The sequence below is a fragment of the Cryptomeria japonica genome, chromosome 3, assembly GCF_030272615.1.
Source record: "Cryptomeria japonica chromosome 3, Sugi_1.0, whole genome shotgun sequence".
Lineage (NCBI taxonomy): Eukaryota > Viridiplantae > Streptophyta > Pinopsida > Cupressales > Cupressaceae > Cryptomeria > Cryptomeria japonica.
The window spans coordinates 258,550,211-258,568,794 of record NC_081407.1 but is presented as its reverse complement, the minus strand read 5'-3'; positions in this window follow the sequence as shown (position 1 = coordinate 258,568,794).

Sequence of the window (18,584 nt, the reverse complement as noted above, 5' to 3'; positions counted from 1 at the left end):
GAATAGAGTTTGAGTATATGTGTGCTTAACTAGAACTATAATCAAGTATTGAGATATGTTATTTCATCAGTTCATGTAATCTAGATTGTTGTATGAAGCTTGTAAGGTAGTGAGCCTTCCTTAGGGTTATAGCTCTTCTTGTATTTGAGTAGTGAGCTTTAGGTAGTGTGCCTGAATGCATGTGCATTCCCCATTGTAATATTTCACTTACTCCTAACAAGGTATTATCTCATTGTGGGTAGGTTCCCACCATGGGTTTTCCCTTAACCAGGTTTTCCACATCAAAAATCTTGGTGTTATGTGTGTTATAGATGTGGGTTTGTTTCATACTTTAAACTATTAATTATCTTTGATTTGTAGTTTAAGTTGTAGTAAGTTTGTGTGCAAACTGATTCACCCCCCCCTCTCAGTTTTCTGCATTGTTGCCTATAATTGGTATCAGAGCTAGATCCTTCAAAAGAAGCTTGACTGCTTAAGGAGATCCGGGATGGCAACCTTTTCTTTTAAGAAGGATAGTCTGAGGTTTGATGGAACAAATTATACTCTCTAGAAGAACCAAATGGAATTTCATTTGAGATGCATCGGTGAAGACTATTTGAAGATTACTAAGAATGTTTATAATGTTCCTTAGAATGGTCCTAGATCTCTGGATGAGATTAAGGAAGTTGAATTCAATATTATAGTGAAGGAAGAATTGTTGAGTGCCTTGTTTGATTCTAAGATGACTAATGTGATGGATTTGTAGAGTTCTCATGAGATCTAGAAGAAGCTAGAGACTCTATATGAATGTGATAGTAATGTGAAAGTTGCTAAGTTTTAGAGCTTCAAAGTAAAGTATGAGATGTTGAAGATGGGTGAAGATGAGAACATTACCTCCTTTATGCTAAAATTTAATGAGCTGGTGTTGAATATCAGGCGTGTCAGTGGAAGATTGGAAGAATCTAAGTTGTTTCTAAGGTACTAAGATCCTTGCCTCTTGCTTAGAAGAACAAGGTTGTTGCTATTAAACAAATCCAGACTATGATAGATATAACTAGAGATATGCTGATTGGAAAGCTTGTTGCTTTTGAATTGAGAAAATTTAATGAGGCCCCTCCTAAGTCTGAATATGCATTCAAAGCTACTGTATCTGGGAAGAAAAAATATGATCTAGGAGAAAGTTCTACAAGGGTGTCCAAATATGAGAAAGAGATGAGAGAGCTTGAAGAAGAAGAGAGACAGCTCGAAGAGCTTGAAGCTCTGATTTCTAGAAGATTACCTAAAGGTGTTGATAAGTATGAAGGTAAGTTGCCTCTTAAATGTTTTTCATGCAATAAGATAGGACATTTTGCATCAAGATGTCTAGAAAGAGATAGAAATCCTAAGAAGCCATTGAAGCCATATAAGGCTAAATATCAAAAGAAGTGTTATTTTTCTACTAATTAAGGTGTCACAGATGATGAGTTTGAGAAGGGAAATTCAGAAGATGAATGGGTGTTCATTTCTATCAATCTGACGACTGATGATTCTAATAGCTACATTATTGAACATAAATATTTAGCTGCTATAGTTGAAGAGAAAGATGAATGGGTAATTGACAGTGGTTTCTCTCATTATATGATAGGTGATAAGACTAAGTTTGTGAGTATGGAAAAGTATGATGGGGGTGTAGTAAGGTTTGGAGATGATAAAGTTGGTATAATCTATGGTAGAGGTTCTATTTCTCTAGATGGTAAGCATAACATTGATGATGTTTTGTATGTTGAAGGTCTAAAGAATATTATTTTGAGTGTTGGACAGATGGTTGCTAAGGGTTATGATTTGCAATATAAGAATGGAAAATGTAAGAAATTGAATAGCTCTATAATTGATATTGCATCAGGTACACAAACTAAAGGTAATATATTTCACTTGAATTCTAGTGGTAAAATTTGTTTGATTGCTCATAAGGATGAAAGTTGGTTATGGCATAGCAGGATGTGTCATGTGACTTTTGATTGCATAGTTAAGATAAGTTCCACTCAAGCTATAAGAGATCCACCTAAGATTGTAAAGCCTTCTAATCAGGTATGTAAGGAATGCCAGTTAGGGAAGTAGACAAGAGTTTCTTTCAAAACCGAATAATATACTTCTAATGAAATATTGGATCTTGTGCAACTGATTTGTGTGGTCCCTGTAGAGTGAGAAGCTTGCATGGTGATAGGTATTTCATGTTGTTGATTGATGACTATTCAAGGATGATGTGGGTTACCTTCTTAAGGGAGAAGTCTAAAGCATTGGAGAAGTTCAATATTTTCAAAAGCTATAGTTGAAACAGAGATAGATCTGAAGCTGAAATGTATGAGAACTAATAAAGGTGGAGACTTTACCTTTGAAAAGTTCAACTCTTTCTATGAATAGCATGGGGTGAAGAGATAGTTATTTTCTCTACAAACCCCTTAGAAAAATGGTGTTCTGGGGAGGAAGAATAGGATAGTTTAGGAAGCAACTAGAACCATGATGATTGAAGGAAATGTTCCATATATCTATTAGAGAGAAGTTGTGAGTACTGTAGTGTATACTTTCAACCAAGTGCATATCAAAGGTGATACTGGTAAGACTCCTTATGAGTTATGGTTTGGTCATGCTCCTATAGTTAGACATTTTAAAAATTTTGGTAGTAAATGATATATCAAAAGAGATGAAGATCTAGGAAAATTTGATTCTAGAAGTGATGAAGGAATATTTCTTGGTTATTCTAGTAAGATGAAGGCCTACCAGTGTTATAATAAGAGACTGAGAAAGATAGTTGAAAGTGCTAATGTGAAGGTTGATGAAGGAAATGTGAGATAGATTAGATCTTGCAGATATGATTTAGATGATCAAGATATCAGTGAAGATAAAGGGAAGCAAGTGTAGACCCATAACCAAGTGCAGATTGTTCCAGAAAAGCCAAAGAATCAAGGAGAAGGTGCAAATTCTAGTGCAAAAGAAAGAGGTCAAGAGTCTGAAAATCATGAAAATCCTAAGACTCTGAGATATGTAAGATTGAATCATTTAGAAAATTAGATAATTGGTGACAAGAATAGAGGTGTGATGACTAATAGAAGATTTACTGAAGAGTATTGCTTGATTTCTAAGATTTAACCTAAAGATGTTGATGAATCTTGTAGAGATTAAAATTGGGTTAAAGAAATGGAAGAACTGAATCATATTGAAAAGAATAATACATGGATTCTTGTTCCTAGACCTAAGGATAAGAATATAATTGGAACTAAATGGGTGTTTTAGAATAAATTGAATGAGCAAGGTGAAGTTATTAGGAATAAAGAAAGACTTGTTTTTAAGGATTATTCTTAGATGGAAGGTATTGATTTTGAGGAGACTTTTTCTCTAGTAGCTAAAATTGAAGCCATTAGACTATTTCTTTCTTATGTTGATTACAAAGATTTCAAAGTGTATCAAATGGATGTCAAGTTAGCCTTTCTTAATGGTGAGCTAGAAGAAGAAATCTACATTGAGAAACCAAATGGATTTTAGTTGATAGAAGAAAAATATATGGTTTGTAGATTGAAGAAAGCATTGTATTGATTGAAGCAAGATCCAAGAGCCTGGTATGCCAAATTGGATAAGTATTTGATGAAACTTAAATTCAATAAAGGTACTGCTAACAGTAATTTGTACTTTAAAATTGATAATGTTAACAACTTGATTGTTGAAGCTTATTTTGATGACATTATCTTTGGTGGAAATGATGGTTTGTGTAAGAAGTTTGTTGATGATATACAAAATGAGTTTGAGATGTTTATGATTGATGAGATGTAATTCTTTTTGGGATTGCAAATTACTTAGTTGGATAAAGGTATTTTCATATCTCAGTCTAAATATGTGAAGGAATTGTTGAATAAGTTTGGTTTGGATGATGTAAAAGTTATTGGTACACCTATGTCGACCGAATGTAAGCTGACTAAGGATGATGATACTCTGAAAGAAAATCATACTAGATACAAATCTATGATTGGTGGATTGTTGTACTTGACTCAGTCTAGACTTGATATTATTCATGTTGTTTGTCTTGTTTCTATATTTCAAGATGATCCTAAGGAATCTCATGGTGTTTCTATGAAAATAATCTTCAAATATTTGAAAGGGACTGTTGATTTCGGCTTGTGGTATCCTAGAGATGATGATTTCACTTTGAGTGCTTTTACTGATGTTGATGATAGGAAAAGTACTACTGGTGGTGCATTTTTCTTGGGTAAGAGATTAGTTTCATGGGCGAGTAAGAATTAGAATGTTATATCCTTGTCTACAGTAGAAACTGGATACATTGTTGTCGCTAGCAATTGTATGCATGTGATTTGGATGAAGTAGATCTTGAAGGATATTAGAGTTATTTTTTATGAGACTATTGCTATATACTATGATAATTCAAGATATAAATATTTCTAAGAATATAGTGTTGCATTCAAAGACCAAGCATATATCAATCAAGTTTCATTTTTTGAGAGAGAAAGTGAATGAGAAGAAAGTCAAATTGGAGTATGTATCTACAAAGAAACAGATTGTAGATATCTTCATGAAGCCTTTGCCTAAATATACTTTTGAGTATCTCCATGAGAAGATAGGGGTGATTGCCCCTCCTGATGAGAACTAAGATGCATGGAGTTGCATCAATCTGGTGAGCTTCATAGAGATATTTTGTGATCTAGATTGATGAGTGTAACTGCTACTCAGGGGGAGTAGTCAGTGTTGTGGTTCAAAAGTTCAGATTTGTGTGTTTATCATAGGGGAGAGAACCTATATTTGTGTTGTATGTATGGCATTAATGTCAAATGGGGAGAGAAGCATGTGAAAAATTGATATATCTTGTTCTGATCTCAAGGTGAGATTGTTGAGAGTTATTGGTTGTTGATTTCTTTCTTTGCATTGATTGCTTTTCACATTCATATGTTGCCATCAATGCCAAAGGGGAGGATTGTTGGATATTGTTGAGAAGTTTGTTGGAATGATGTTTTGTCATTGATGTCAACATATTCTTCTATGTATTCCCATGTTACAATCAGATTAAATGAGTTGGTTAGGTTAGTGTATTGTAGATAAGTTGATGTGGTTTAATAGATTTAGAGATACTTGTCTCTAGTTGATTCAACAAAAATTTCAGTAGTCCACATCATATTTTGATCAAGTTGTGTGATCTGATATTATGGTTGTTATTTGGTATTCTAGTTTGTGTTCTACATTACTCCAGAATTGCTATATCCTAGTTTTTAGATTTAGGTGAGTGTTTGGGACGTTAAGGTGTGTCCTCAATTCAGATGGTTAATGATTTGGAAGTCCGCAAGTGAATCTTTCAGTTTTATAGTCAGTTGAGTTAATGTTCTTAAGTTTCGGTATAGAGATGATAAAGATTCTAGTAAGTGGTGATGTTGTGGTTGTTTCTATGTTGATTCATGTTGTTTGTGGATGTTTTTAGATTTTGTTCTATCAATTTTGTTGGTCTGGATTGATCGTTGTGTGCAGTAGTGATCATTTTCTTGATCTGGTGGTGTTCTTCATGTTATAAAACATTTGTGGTGATTGTAGCATGTTGTGGATGATCAAGGCATAATTCTTGGAGGTGTTTCATGTTTACGGTGGTGATTTGGGTCCAAAAAATGTCTAAACTAACATTGTTTTGGTCTGCATATGTTTTTGTAGTGTGAGGTTATTATTTTGTAATTTGTGTTTGTTCGGAAAAATGGTGTCTCAACCTTGTATTTACATCAGGTTACTATTTATAGTAAGTTTTCATTTGAGCATGAAATGGTGGAAAATTCTCCATGAAGCTTGTGGTTGGCTAGATCAGCATTCCAGTAAAGTTACATCGCAAGATCACAACTAGTTTTGAAGATAATAATTTTTTCATTTTGGAGGGGTGCAATGAAAGGTTTAAATTTAATCTTGGAGACTTTAGAGGCCTAAAAATGCCTTGAAAAGTGGGCATAAGTGGCATAGCGCTTACAAGGAAATAGAACACTTTGCTAGCTTTCTGGCACTTCAAAAGGTTCGTCAATAGGAAACACGATTCTCAAGTTATGGCCTCAAGAAGTTTTTACTCCTAAAATACAAAATATAAAATACATTCAACACATAAATGAGCTATAAAAGGGAGGCATATTATGTTTATTTATGTTTTCTGTAATTGTTGTAATAATCTGTAAAAGTGTTCGCATTACCCTCCTCTTGAGGTTAGTATAGGAAGTTGTTCTGCTAATTAACTTCCTTACAAGTGGTATCAGAGCACAATTACCTTTGGTTTTTCGTTGTGTGTTGTTGGTTTTTTTGAAATAATCTATATTTGAGTGGTAGCTTGTGTGGAAGACACTTTTTGATCTTGTTGCAATAATTTTTAGATGGCAAGTTCATCATGAAGAATAGAGGTGGAGAAATTTAACGGAACAAATTTTGAGATGTGGAAGTTGAAGATGGAAGATTTGCTAATAGATCGACATCTATAGGATGCTATTGATGTGAATGTCCAAAGACCCTTAGATCCTACTGTGGCTGCTCAGTTTGATGTTATGGATAAAAAATCCAAGGGTCTAATCAAACTTTGCCTAGCAGACTCTATTCTGAAGAACACTCTGCAAAGAAGCTATGGACTAAGCTTGGTGAAATGTATCAAGAGAAATCTTTATTAAATCAAATTTTCTTAAGGAAGGAATTGTATTGCTTGAAGATGGAAGAGGGTGGATGAATTGCAGACCACCTAGAAGAATTCAATATTTTTGTGGCTCAAGTGGTATATGTCGATGTTAAGATGGACAAAGAGAAGAAATGCTAGATCTTTCTTTGTTCTTTGCCTAATTTGTGGGATTCTCTTGGTATCCCTATCGATAGTACTTCTATTGTTTTAAAATATAAAGATATGGTAGGTTCCCTACTTGGTGAAGAGATGTGAAGGAAGGTATCCATCAGTTCAAAAGTGTTGGTATTATGGATATGTTGCATTGGTTTTGTCATTGATTTCAACACTTATCAACACTTATCCTTCAAGAGATCTTTGGTTATGTTCACCGGCAAGTTTAGTGTAATGCCCACCAAAATAACCTAAAGAAAATAAACAATAATATACAAATGGAGATAAATTTTTTCTTAATTAACATATAATAACAACTAATGCAACATATATCATCTCCATCTATTTACATTCATTAACCAATTAACCAATATGAACATACATCATTGCTCATTATATTAATTAACACAAATGGAAATAACACGACATTAATAATCTTTCTCTAGGGTACTTTAACATCATTACTTAATTCATTTCCACAATAAAATACTACACACACGATAGGTATATTTCACCTTCATTAATGCATCATATTCTAATTCTTTAAACATGAGATAGGCAACCTACAACATTACTTATTCCTCATGATATGCATAATTTCCTTTCTACCAATGCATCTATGTGAACCATTCCAATTTACTAGATCCAATTAACATCTTCTAAAATATTTAATTATTAATCCACAAATATTCATCTTTCAAGATTATTTAACAATCTAACTAGCATATAAACATTTCATGAATTAATACAACTAATCCATAATGCAATTCCATTCTATTCCAACTATAATCCACTTTATTTCCATGATTCATAAAATCACATCTCTACAATAATACAAATATAATATCTCTAAATTCCAATCTCCAACTAAAATTCATCTTACAAATACGAGTACATTAAATACAACATGAACATAGCTCTTTCTACTATGAGAATCCATCTACTATATAGAAAGATATTACATTACATGCATTCCATCTTATCCATTACATAAATTTGCTACAAGGTACATCCATAGTACATCATGAAAAAGAATCCACATCCACGCAAGAAGAATCCAAGAGAGCATCCTAATGGCTAAAAAGTACCAACCTCTCGACCATGTGGAACCAAAGGAACCACCCCCCATGCTAGGAGATGACACAAGGTCCCAAAACATACTCTAAAACTAAGTTGGAACCTATAACCAAGGAGAATGACCACACAAGGACTCTCAAGCAAGAACTCACACATACAATAAGAATGAACTCCTAGAGGCATAAAACTCATCAAGACATAAATACATCCAATGAGCATAATCATAAATCATCAAGGGGAAACACATGTAGGAGTGGAGTGTCATCACATGCCATCCTCATAACATAATAACATAATAATACAAGGCACTAGCCTGATGAACATGTGGAGCCATCTTAACCTATGAGAGACAAAGGGAGATTAGCTTATCGTCTTCATGACCTTCCCATGCTTATCCTAAAACATCCTCCCTAGGACTAATTCATGAGGCACAAATCAATTTATCATCTTATTAATTAATCTAACTACCCAACCCATCAATTATTAGGTTATCTTTTATTTACAAATCATGAAAAACTCCAATGTGCCCTGGTGGTCTAGACTTCATGCATCCTTTCAAGGAACCTCATGCAAGCCTATCTATCATGACCCCAGTCATCACAAGGAAGCCCGATCCTCCTAACATGGCCCAACAATATATCACAAGATGATAGACCAACATAATTACATGAAAATAATACTCAATGCAGCCAACAATTTACACACATACTCTTACAACATAAACAAGGCTACAACAACATCAATATAGCAAAATGAGCCTCTTGGCTAGCAATAAACAAAGGCATATCAAGCCATCCAATGATACCATCAAATAAAGAATAACATCACAGAAAGGTCTACTCACTTGTTGGTCCAAAACAACATAGAAATCATCTCAATCATCCATGACCTATCCACATGGAAGAGAGTCTAAAATATCCATAATACATAGAGAAACAAATATACTCAAAACCATCAAAATGCATCAAAACTGATGAAACCCAATATTGGGAAATATTAATAGAACTCAATATAAAGCCTCTGGTACAAAAATCATTTCGAGAAAATACTTCAAAAATGACCAAAACTGGGAAAATACAAAACATAGATAGGTTAGCATTTTTGCCCCGTAGGACAATGCTTTTGCCAAAAAGAACAACACAAATGCAACACAGAACAATGCTTTTGCATTCCAGAATCGTGCATATGTATTTTGAAACAATGCTTATGTTTCCAGATTCACGCTTATGCATCCAAAAACAACACTTATGCTATGCAAAGTAGCACAAATGCATCACAGAACAACGCAAAAGCAATACAAAACAATGCTTTTGCAAAAATAGCGCTTTTGCACAAAACTTACAAAAAACTCAGATAACTTTCAGGTAAAATAGTAAATTACACTTAACGAAAGGGTTCAAAAAACATATGAAAATAAACAACCAGAAACAAGGAATACTTGGGTATAAACACAATAAAATAACTCAATCGATAAACCAAGATTTAAATCAAATTTCGAAACCATTTCTCACAGAGTTGTGAAATGCCATACACAGGAAACCAAAAACATATATTTCAACAACTATACAAAACCCAAATAATATAAAGTTCCTCCCCAAATATTTTCTTTCAGCAATAATAGAACTATAGAATAAAATATTATTTCAACCCAATACCCAAAACAATGCAGACACAATGTATACATAGAGAAGCTATTGAAAACAAAATACAAAGTGAAGAACTCCAACCTGCAACTTAAGTAATGGTTTGAAGTTGAAGAAGAACTCCCACAAGCCAAACCAAATCCAATGCTCCAGCCAAAAACAAGAGAGAAAAAATCCAAAACCAAGGAAGAAGCTTGCTGAAATTTTTTCCAAAGAAGAGCAAAAACCAACCCGAAAAACCTCATGGGAAAGAAAATAAAAAACAACAATAATCCAAAAACTTAGCCTCAATTTCGGCCAATCAAAATATTCCATTTTGGAGTATATTTTACCAACCCACAATATAATATAATTTATTCACCCATTTTGAATTTAACCAATGAGAGTGAAGGGTAGGTAAAGTAAATAAAATATTTTTATCTAGCTAAGAGAGATTGTTTTATTTCTTTATTTAATTTAATGTGTTCATACACCCCACTTAGGAATAAAAGTCAAACTATTAAATAAATATAAGCTGCAAATAAATAATCCAAATGGAGATTAAAATCAAATAAACCAAAAGCTAATAAAATAAATTAAAGAACCAAATAAATATTAAACCATAGAAAGTCCAATAAATAATTAAATAATCAAATACCATTAAATATTAAATAAATATTAAACAACAATAAAGCTTATCAAGTAAACAATCATAAAATCAATAAACGTTAATTATCAAATAAATATAAATACCAGATAATTAAATACTCAAAACTTATAAATTAAATACTCTAAAATAAACATTACCAAATATAAAATTGCACATCAAGAGCCACATAATTACTCTAACATAAACAAGTAAATCAACCAGCACAAACTGAACTCACAATACTAAAAGACCAAGCTTACTAACTGACATGGCAAATTATGCCAAGACACTGACTACTCACGGTGAACAACTTAGACCTAGAGTATGTGAGGGGAAACTCATGCCATCTCTGAACCACATTGTTGGTTTTTGGTATTTGGCATTTCTGTTTTGGCACTTTGATGGTTTTTCCATCTTGTGTTGCCATCAATGCCAAAGGGGGAGATTGTTGGTATTTTGGTATGGTTTTGTCATTGATGTCAACACCTACTAAACACTTATCAACTCTAGCACTTTGGAGAATCAACAACATTCACCGGCAAGCAAATGACTTATAAACAGTCACTGGTATCTAGTACACCGGCAGGATATAATGATCACTGACACTTGGATTGATATGGAAAACATTTGGTTATGTTGAAGACATCGTGTGGACATCTTGTCTTGAGGTTTTGCTAATTGGCATATTCATATTTACATATTTGTTGTTACTGGCAAATAGGTCCAGGTTACACCGGTAGGTTTATCTTTTCTAGATCGGTATGGCATGCTATGGAGATGACTTATTATTGTTGTAAATGCATTAAGCCGACATGGTGAATAAGTTATTGCATCGGGTATTAATTGATTTGTAAATTAATTTTATTGTATTATCCTTTAGAGCCGACCTACTAAAATTGGTCTTAGGGTATGGTATAAATGTAAGATCTTATTTGTAAGATCAAGTGTGGAATGCGAAAAAGGATTGTGTGAAGGTATATGCGAGAATAAGCAGAGCTATACATGCAGACATCATTTGAAGTTGAAGGAGGGTTTTTGTGAAGATAATCAGAACTACACCGGTATTGAATCCAGCATATGAAGATGTTATTTTGAGCAATACATTCTTATTGGATTTAACCATCCAATTGTAGTTAGTGTGACTCCCATTTTGTGTTTGAGCAGTGAGCTCTAGGCGCTTGGCCTTTCTACATGTGCAGACCCCATTTGTATACACTTACTATCTACAGTATTATCATCTGATTGTGGGTAAGGTTTCCCACAGTGGTTTTTCCCCTTACTGGGTTTCCACGTACAAATATTGGTGTTATGTGTTGTGGATGACTTTGTCTTTTTGTTTCATGCATTAATCTTTATCAGTATTGCAATTATCTGATAAAACTGTCCACTAGTATAACAAACTATTTCACCGGTATAAAGTAGAAAGTTGATTAAGTTGTTTTTGGTTTAAATTCATTAGACAACTGATTCACCCCCCCCCCCTCTCAGTTGTCTTTGGGATCTAACACACATAAGCCATTGGAACTAAAGACAAGCTCAGACCTGTGAAGCCAGGTGGAGTCAATGTCTGGTACTTGCAAAATCCTGCAACCACAAAACAATAATACCACATATACATATACATATACATATATAGAACACATAAGTGATAGAGAATCACAATGACACATCCTGCTCACAATGAGTGATGTGGAATCGTCTCTATCATGAACACAATCAAACAATAGTCAAACACATCTCATAAACATCTCATCATATGTAATCATGAAGTAGGGTTAGCGTAATCATAATCATCATCAAAACCATGATAATCTAATCTATCAAAAATTAACATCACATAGTGAGCATATAAAATCCATCGAGTACATATATCATCAAATCACCTAATCAATCATGATAATACCAACATCCATATAGATAATCAAAATAGCATATATCCAATAGTGTCTAACATCAATCTTAAGTCACTGAAGCAACATTGTAATCATCATCCAAATCATCAAAATATAGGCTAGATAAGTCTATCAAGCAAAATATAAAAGTCAACTCTAGACAAAATAAGTCAAATCAAGGGTGGACACTACATTCTCCCCCCCTTTTCCTAGGCTTACTCCTGGAAGCCTGAGAACAAATAGGGATATAGCTCTCTCATCTGCACTGCATCCTCCCAAGTAGCTGAAGAATCATCAATTGGATCCCACTGGACCCTTACCTGCTCTATGCTCCGACCTCTGAGGGACATCTTTCTATGCTAAAGAATACACACGGGTTCCATAGAAAGTTGCCCGTCCTCAACCTGTAAAGTATTCCAATCCAACACATGCGAAATATTAGGATGATATAACCTCAAAACTAAAACATGAAAGACATCAGGATAAGATAGGTGGCAAGGTAAGGTGATAAGCCATAGGACCAATCTGCTCCAAAATATCAAAAGGTCCAACAAATCGAGGTGCCAACTTAGAGCCTTTTCCGTAACGAATCAGACTCTTTTGCAGGCGAACTCTAAAAAATACCCTGTCACCAATAGAAAACTGCCTGTCCACTTGATGAGCATCCACATATTTCTTTTGTCTATCTTGAGCGGCCAATAAATGCCCTCTCATGTGAGCCACTTGCTCCTCCATAACCTGCAACATCTCTGATACAATACGTAGTCTATCCTCTAAACGATCCTAACTCAAGGGCATGTGACATGGTCTACCATATAACGCCTGATAAGGTGACATACCAATAGAGCTATGGTAACCATTATTATACACAAAATCAACCAAATAGAGATAATCCTCCCCACAAGATTGTTGATTCATCACATACAACCTCAACATATCCTCCAAAACCTAGTTCACCCTCTCTATCTGTCCATCTGTCTCGGGTGATAAGTTGAACTAAATTTCAACTACGTACCCAAATCATGCTGAAGAGCTGTCCAAAATGTTGATGTGAATACTGGATCATGATTTGATATGATCTACTGAGGAATATCGTGCAACCTCACAACTCCTTCCAAGAAAACCCGAGCTACTATCGTTGTTGTATACAAAGACCTGATCAGAGAAAAGTGTGCTACTTTGGTCAATCTGTCTATAATGACCATAATAGAATCATGACGGTGTGAAGACATGGGCAATCCAACTATAAAATCCATAGATACAATATCCCATTTCCATCCTGGAACCAAATGTGACTGTAATAATCCTATGGGATGTTGATGCTTTGCCTTCACTCGCTGACACTCTAGGCAACATGCCATGAAATTTGCAATATCTCTCCTCATACCAGACCAATGATATATCTGTCTCAAATCCACATGCATCTTCTTGACACCTAGATGTGCTAAGTAAGGTGCACAATATGCCTCTGATGGTGGAACATAAATACATCCCAAATTTCTAAGAAGTCCATCTGATTCTACTAAGTAACCTACATATCTGCCTTCAAGAGCTCTACCTGTGGCAACCTCTACAATAATCTCCTGATACCATACATCTGAAGGAAGGGCACTAAGAATATGACTCCTCAAATCCACACTAAGAGACATTGCTGAAATCTCATGCCTCCTGTGACTCAATGCATTTGCTACCACATTCTCCTTACCCTGAATATATCTCACCTCAAAGTCGTACTCACATAAGAACTCCATCCAATGCCTTTACCTAGCATTCAAATTTGGCTATGTGAAGATATTGCAAACTACGATGATCACTACGCAACTCAAATCTATGTCCAAGAAGGAAGTGCCTCGATCTAACCAAAGCATGAACCACTGCTGCTAACTCAAGATCATGGGTGGGATAATTTTGCTCATGATTCTTAAGTTTATGTGACTCACATGCAATCACACGACTATCTTGCATCAATACTACTCCTAGACCTTCCAAAGAAGCATCTGTGCACACCACAAAATTCCCCAAAGGACCTAGCACTACTAAAATAGGTGCACTGGTCAAATGCTCTTTAAGGATCTGAAATGATCTCACATTGCTCTGTCCAAATAAACTTCTTTCCTTTTCTCTGAAGAGAAGTGATAGGATGAGCTATCTTGGAGAAATCTTGAACATATCTACGATAATATCCAGCTAAATCTATGAAACTATGCACCTCTCCCACATTAGTGAGTGCTGGCCAATCGACAATCGCCTAAATCTTTGAGGGATTAACTGCAGTACCGTCTCCAGAAATCACATGACCAAGATACCTCACCTCTGTCTGGAAGAAATCACACTTCGCCAAATTGGCATATAGTTGATTCTCCCTAAGACATTGCAAAACCTACCTCACATGATCCTCATGCTCCTCAACCGATCTTGAATAAATCAAAATATCATCCAGAAATACTAATACAAATCTATCCAAATACAACCCGAATACACCAATCATCAAGCTCATGAAAACTGAAGGTGCATTTGTGAGACCAAAAGGTACCACTATGAACTCATAATGACCATATCTAGTATGAAAATTTGTGCAATGAATGTTTGTCTCCCGAATCCTCAACTGGTGATACCAGGACTTAAGATCAATCTTAGAGAAAACCTTGGCATCCTTAATCTGGTCAAATAAATCATCTATTCGAGGCAAGGGATATCGGTTCTTCACGGTCACCTTATTAAGTTGTCTATAATCAATGCATAATCAAAGAGATCCATCCTTATTCTTCACAGATAACAAAGGTGCACCCCAAGGGGACACACTAGGATGAATAAACCCCTTCGCCAACAACTCCTCTAACTGAACCCTCAACTCATTCAACTCCTGCATGGTCATCCAATAGGGAGATTTAGAAATAGTCTCAGCTCCTGCAACCAAATAGATCCTAAAATCTATATCTCATCGAGGGGGCATACCTGGAATCTCACTAGGAAACACATCTGCAAACACCTGAAGAATGGGATGTTGCTGCAATAAATCCTCTGTGCTAACTCCCTCATCCAAATCCTTCACTCTAACCACAAACAACTAGCAACCCTTACACGCACACCTCATCATTTGCATAGCAGAAATCATGCAAAGAGAAATAAGTCTCTGAATACCTACAAACTCCACACTCTTCCCACTACCATCCATGCACTGCACTCTCTTACCTCTATAGTCTATCTACGCTTGGTAATATCCAAGCCAATCCATACCAAGAACCACATCATAAGATCCTAAAGACATAACATGAAGATCCACAAAAGCAGGGCAATCTCCTAAAACTAAAGAATAATTAAGCATAAGGGAATCCACTACCACTTTGGACCCCGTAGATAACTCTACCTACCACCTATCATCTTTCTTTGCCATAGCAAGCCCGTATCGCTCTACCAGAAAAGGAGAAATAAAAGAGTCTGATGCTCCAGAATCAAATAACACTGAACAAGAGATACCACCTATCTCACCTAATGTCTCTACAATGGTGGCCTAATGCTCAGCCTGATAGTTATCTACCTCCACAAAAACATGATGAGACCTGCCTACATATCCAACTGTAGGCTCAGAAGTAGTTGGCTTTTGCTGCCTTGAGATCTATGAAGTACGCTGAGGACAATGAACAACAATGTGACCTGAATGTCCACATGTGAAGCAATCTCTCTTGACAAACACTCTGTTACCTAGTGTTGTAATCGACTGCTGAACACTGCCTCTACTAGAAGCTAGTTGTGAACTCTGCACTGGTAGAGAAAGAGTGGGTCTCCTGTCACATTGATGATTGTGACTCCTATCAACCTGAAATCTGGCACCTCAAGCAAAGCTCTTCCCTTTAGAAAACCTCTTCTTAAACTGCTAACCACTATGAAAAGAAGAAGGATGGCTCCTAGCATATCCTGAAGACTGTTGTTGTGGTCCTCTCACGATAGATCCTAAAATAGGTGCACTAACTGTCTATCCTCCAAATGCTCCTTCTAATGCTAATGAAATATTCTCCTCTACTAGTGATCTGATTTATGAAAACCAGATTACAATACCTGGTGTGATACCTGCGGTATTGTAGATTTCAACACAAAAATTGACAACAAGAAGATTGCAAACCAAAAACTGTCTCCATTCTATTCAAAATTGGAGTTTATACAAGTCGAATGTATCCCAAGGGTCACACAAATCCCTTGGAATTGAAACGAAGAGTCACCATAATGTTTATTACAATTAAACTACTAAAACTATCAAAATTATCAAAAAAACTAAATATAAAATTTTAGTCCACTTTGAGAAGGCATAACTTTCTCATCCTAGCTCCGAATTACAAACCGTTTGATGCATTGGAAAGGTATTCAAATAATCTAGAACCAAATTTCGGAAATAGCGGGACCAACATTTGTCCAAAAATGCACCGAAGACCCTCAAAATTGCAATTTACTAAAACATAGAAAATTTTGAAAAAAATTAGATTTCAATATTTTCCCAATTTAATCCTGATCAACTAGTCTCATGTTCTCCATAGTTTCCTCTAAGGTCTTAGGTCCATGCATCTGAACCTCTCCACCAATACGATCATTACGACCTCTCATAAATTTAATGGAACAAATTTTGAGATGTGGAAGTTGAAGATGGAAGATCTTCTAATAGATCAAGATCTATGGGATTCTATTGATGCAAATTTCCAAAGGCCCTCAGATCCTACTATGGTGGCTCAGTATAATATTTTGGACCGAAAATCCAAGGGTCTAATCGGACTGTGCTTGGCAGACTCTGTTATGATCAATGTCCATGAAGAAAATGCTGCAAAGAAGCTATGGACTAAGCTTGGTGAAATGTATCAAGCAAAATCTTTATTAAATCAAATTTTATTGAGGAAGAAATTGTATTCCTTGTAGATGGAAGAGGATGGATGAATTGCAGACCAGCCAGAAGCATTCAATATGTTGGTGGCTCAATTAGTATCTATCGGTGTTAAGATGAATGAAGAGGAGAAATTTCAGAGCTTTCTTTGTTCTTTTCCTGATTCATGGGATTCTCTTGTTATGGCTATCGGTAGCACTTCTCTTGTTTTGAAGTCTAAAGATGTGGTGGTCCCCCTACTTGGTGAAGAGATGCAGAGGAAGGTGTCCCTCAATTGAAAGGAAGCCCTAATTGTTCATGGAAAACCTAAGGAGAAAGGCAAGAAGAATGAGAAGCACGATAAGTCTAAATCGGGAGGGAGATCGAAATCTCCTCGAAAGTCCAAACTCATTCACAATAAACAAGGTCACATCCGTAAGGACTACAAAGAAGAAAAGAAGAAGAAAAATAAGAAGATTGATTCTGATTCTAAGTTCGAGAAGGAAGATGATGATGCATTTATTGCAGTTGTGGTGACTCATGCAGGTAATGATGCCTGGTTAATTGACTCGAGTGCATCTTTTCATAGGACTACCAATAAAGATTGGTTTTTTGAATATGAAGAATTTAATGGAGGTAAGGTGTACTTCGGTGATGATTCACATTTAGATATTATTAGTTGAGGTAAAGTTAGAATTAAGGTTTCATATGGTAGAATAAAAAGGATTAATGGTGTGTGGCATATCCCTGGTTTAAAACAAAATCTGTTATCTGTGAGCAAACTGATAGATGTAGGTGTGCAGGTAGTCTTTTCTAAAGCAGTATGTAAGATGATTAAGGGTGCTATGGTAATTTTTAGAGGTGTTAGGTTTGACACTTTGTGTAACCTAGACACATACATTATTGAGTGTAATAGCACTTATGTAAAAGTAAACTTGTGGAAGATTTGAGGGTTTCACCTTCAATAGATGGAAATGGATTTTGGGTACCTAAGGGTGCTCTTTCTTCAGAAGCAAAGTTACTTGTAGAAAAGCCTATGTTATGGCACCAAAGGCTTGGCCACATTGGAGAAAAGAGTCTAAGGACCTTGAAAAATAAAAACCTTGTTGAAGGTTTGAATTTTTGTAATCTTGACTTTGATTTTTGTGAGCATTGCATTCAGGGAAAACAAAATCACATTCAGTTTTACTCGAGTTCTCATAAAACTTGTGGTGTTTTAGATCTTATTCATTCTGGTGTGTTTGGTCCTATAGATGTTCCTTCAATTGGGAAATCCACATATATTGTTTCATTTATTGATGATTTTAGTAGGACATGGGTATATTTCTAAAGAGTAAATATGAAGTTTTTAGTCGATTTAAAGAATTTAAAGCAATGGTTGAGTTGCAAACTAGAAAGAAAATTAAATGTTTCTGATAATGGCAGTGAATTTTTCTCTAATGATTTTGATCGATGTTATAAAGACTATGGCACTAATAAATAGAGGACAACTCAATATTCTCCACAATAGAATGGGGTTGTAGAAAGAATGAACAAGAAACTGATGGAGAAGGCTAGGAGTATGCTGAGTGGTGATGGTCTAGAACAAAATTTTTAGGCTAAAGTTGTTGCCACTGCTTGCTACCTGATTAGCAGGTCTCCTACGTCAACCCTTGTTGATATAACACCTATGGAAGAATGGTTGGGTCACAAGCCTTAA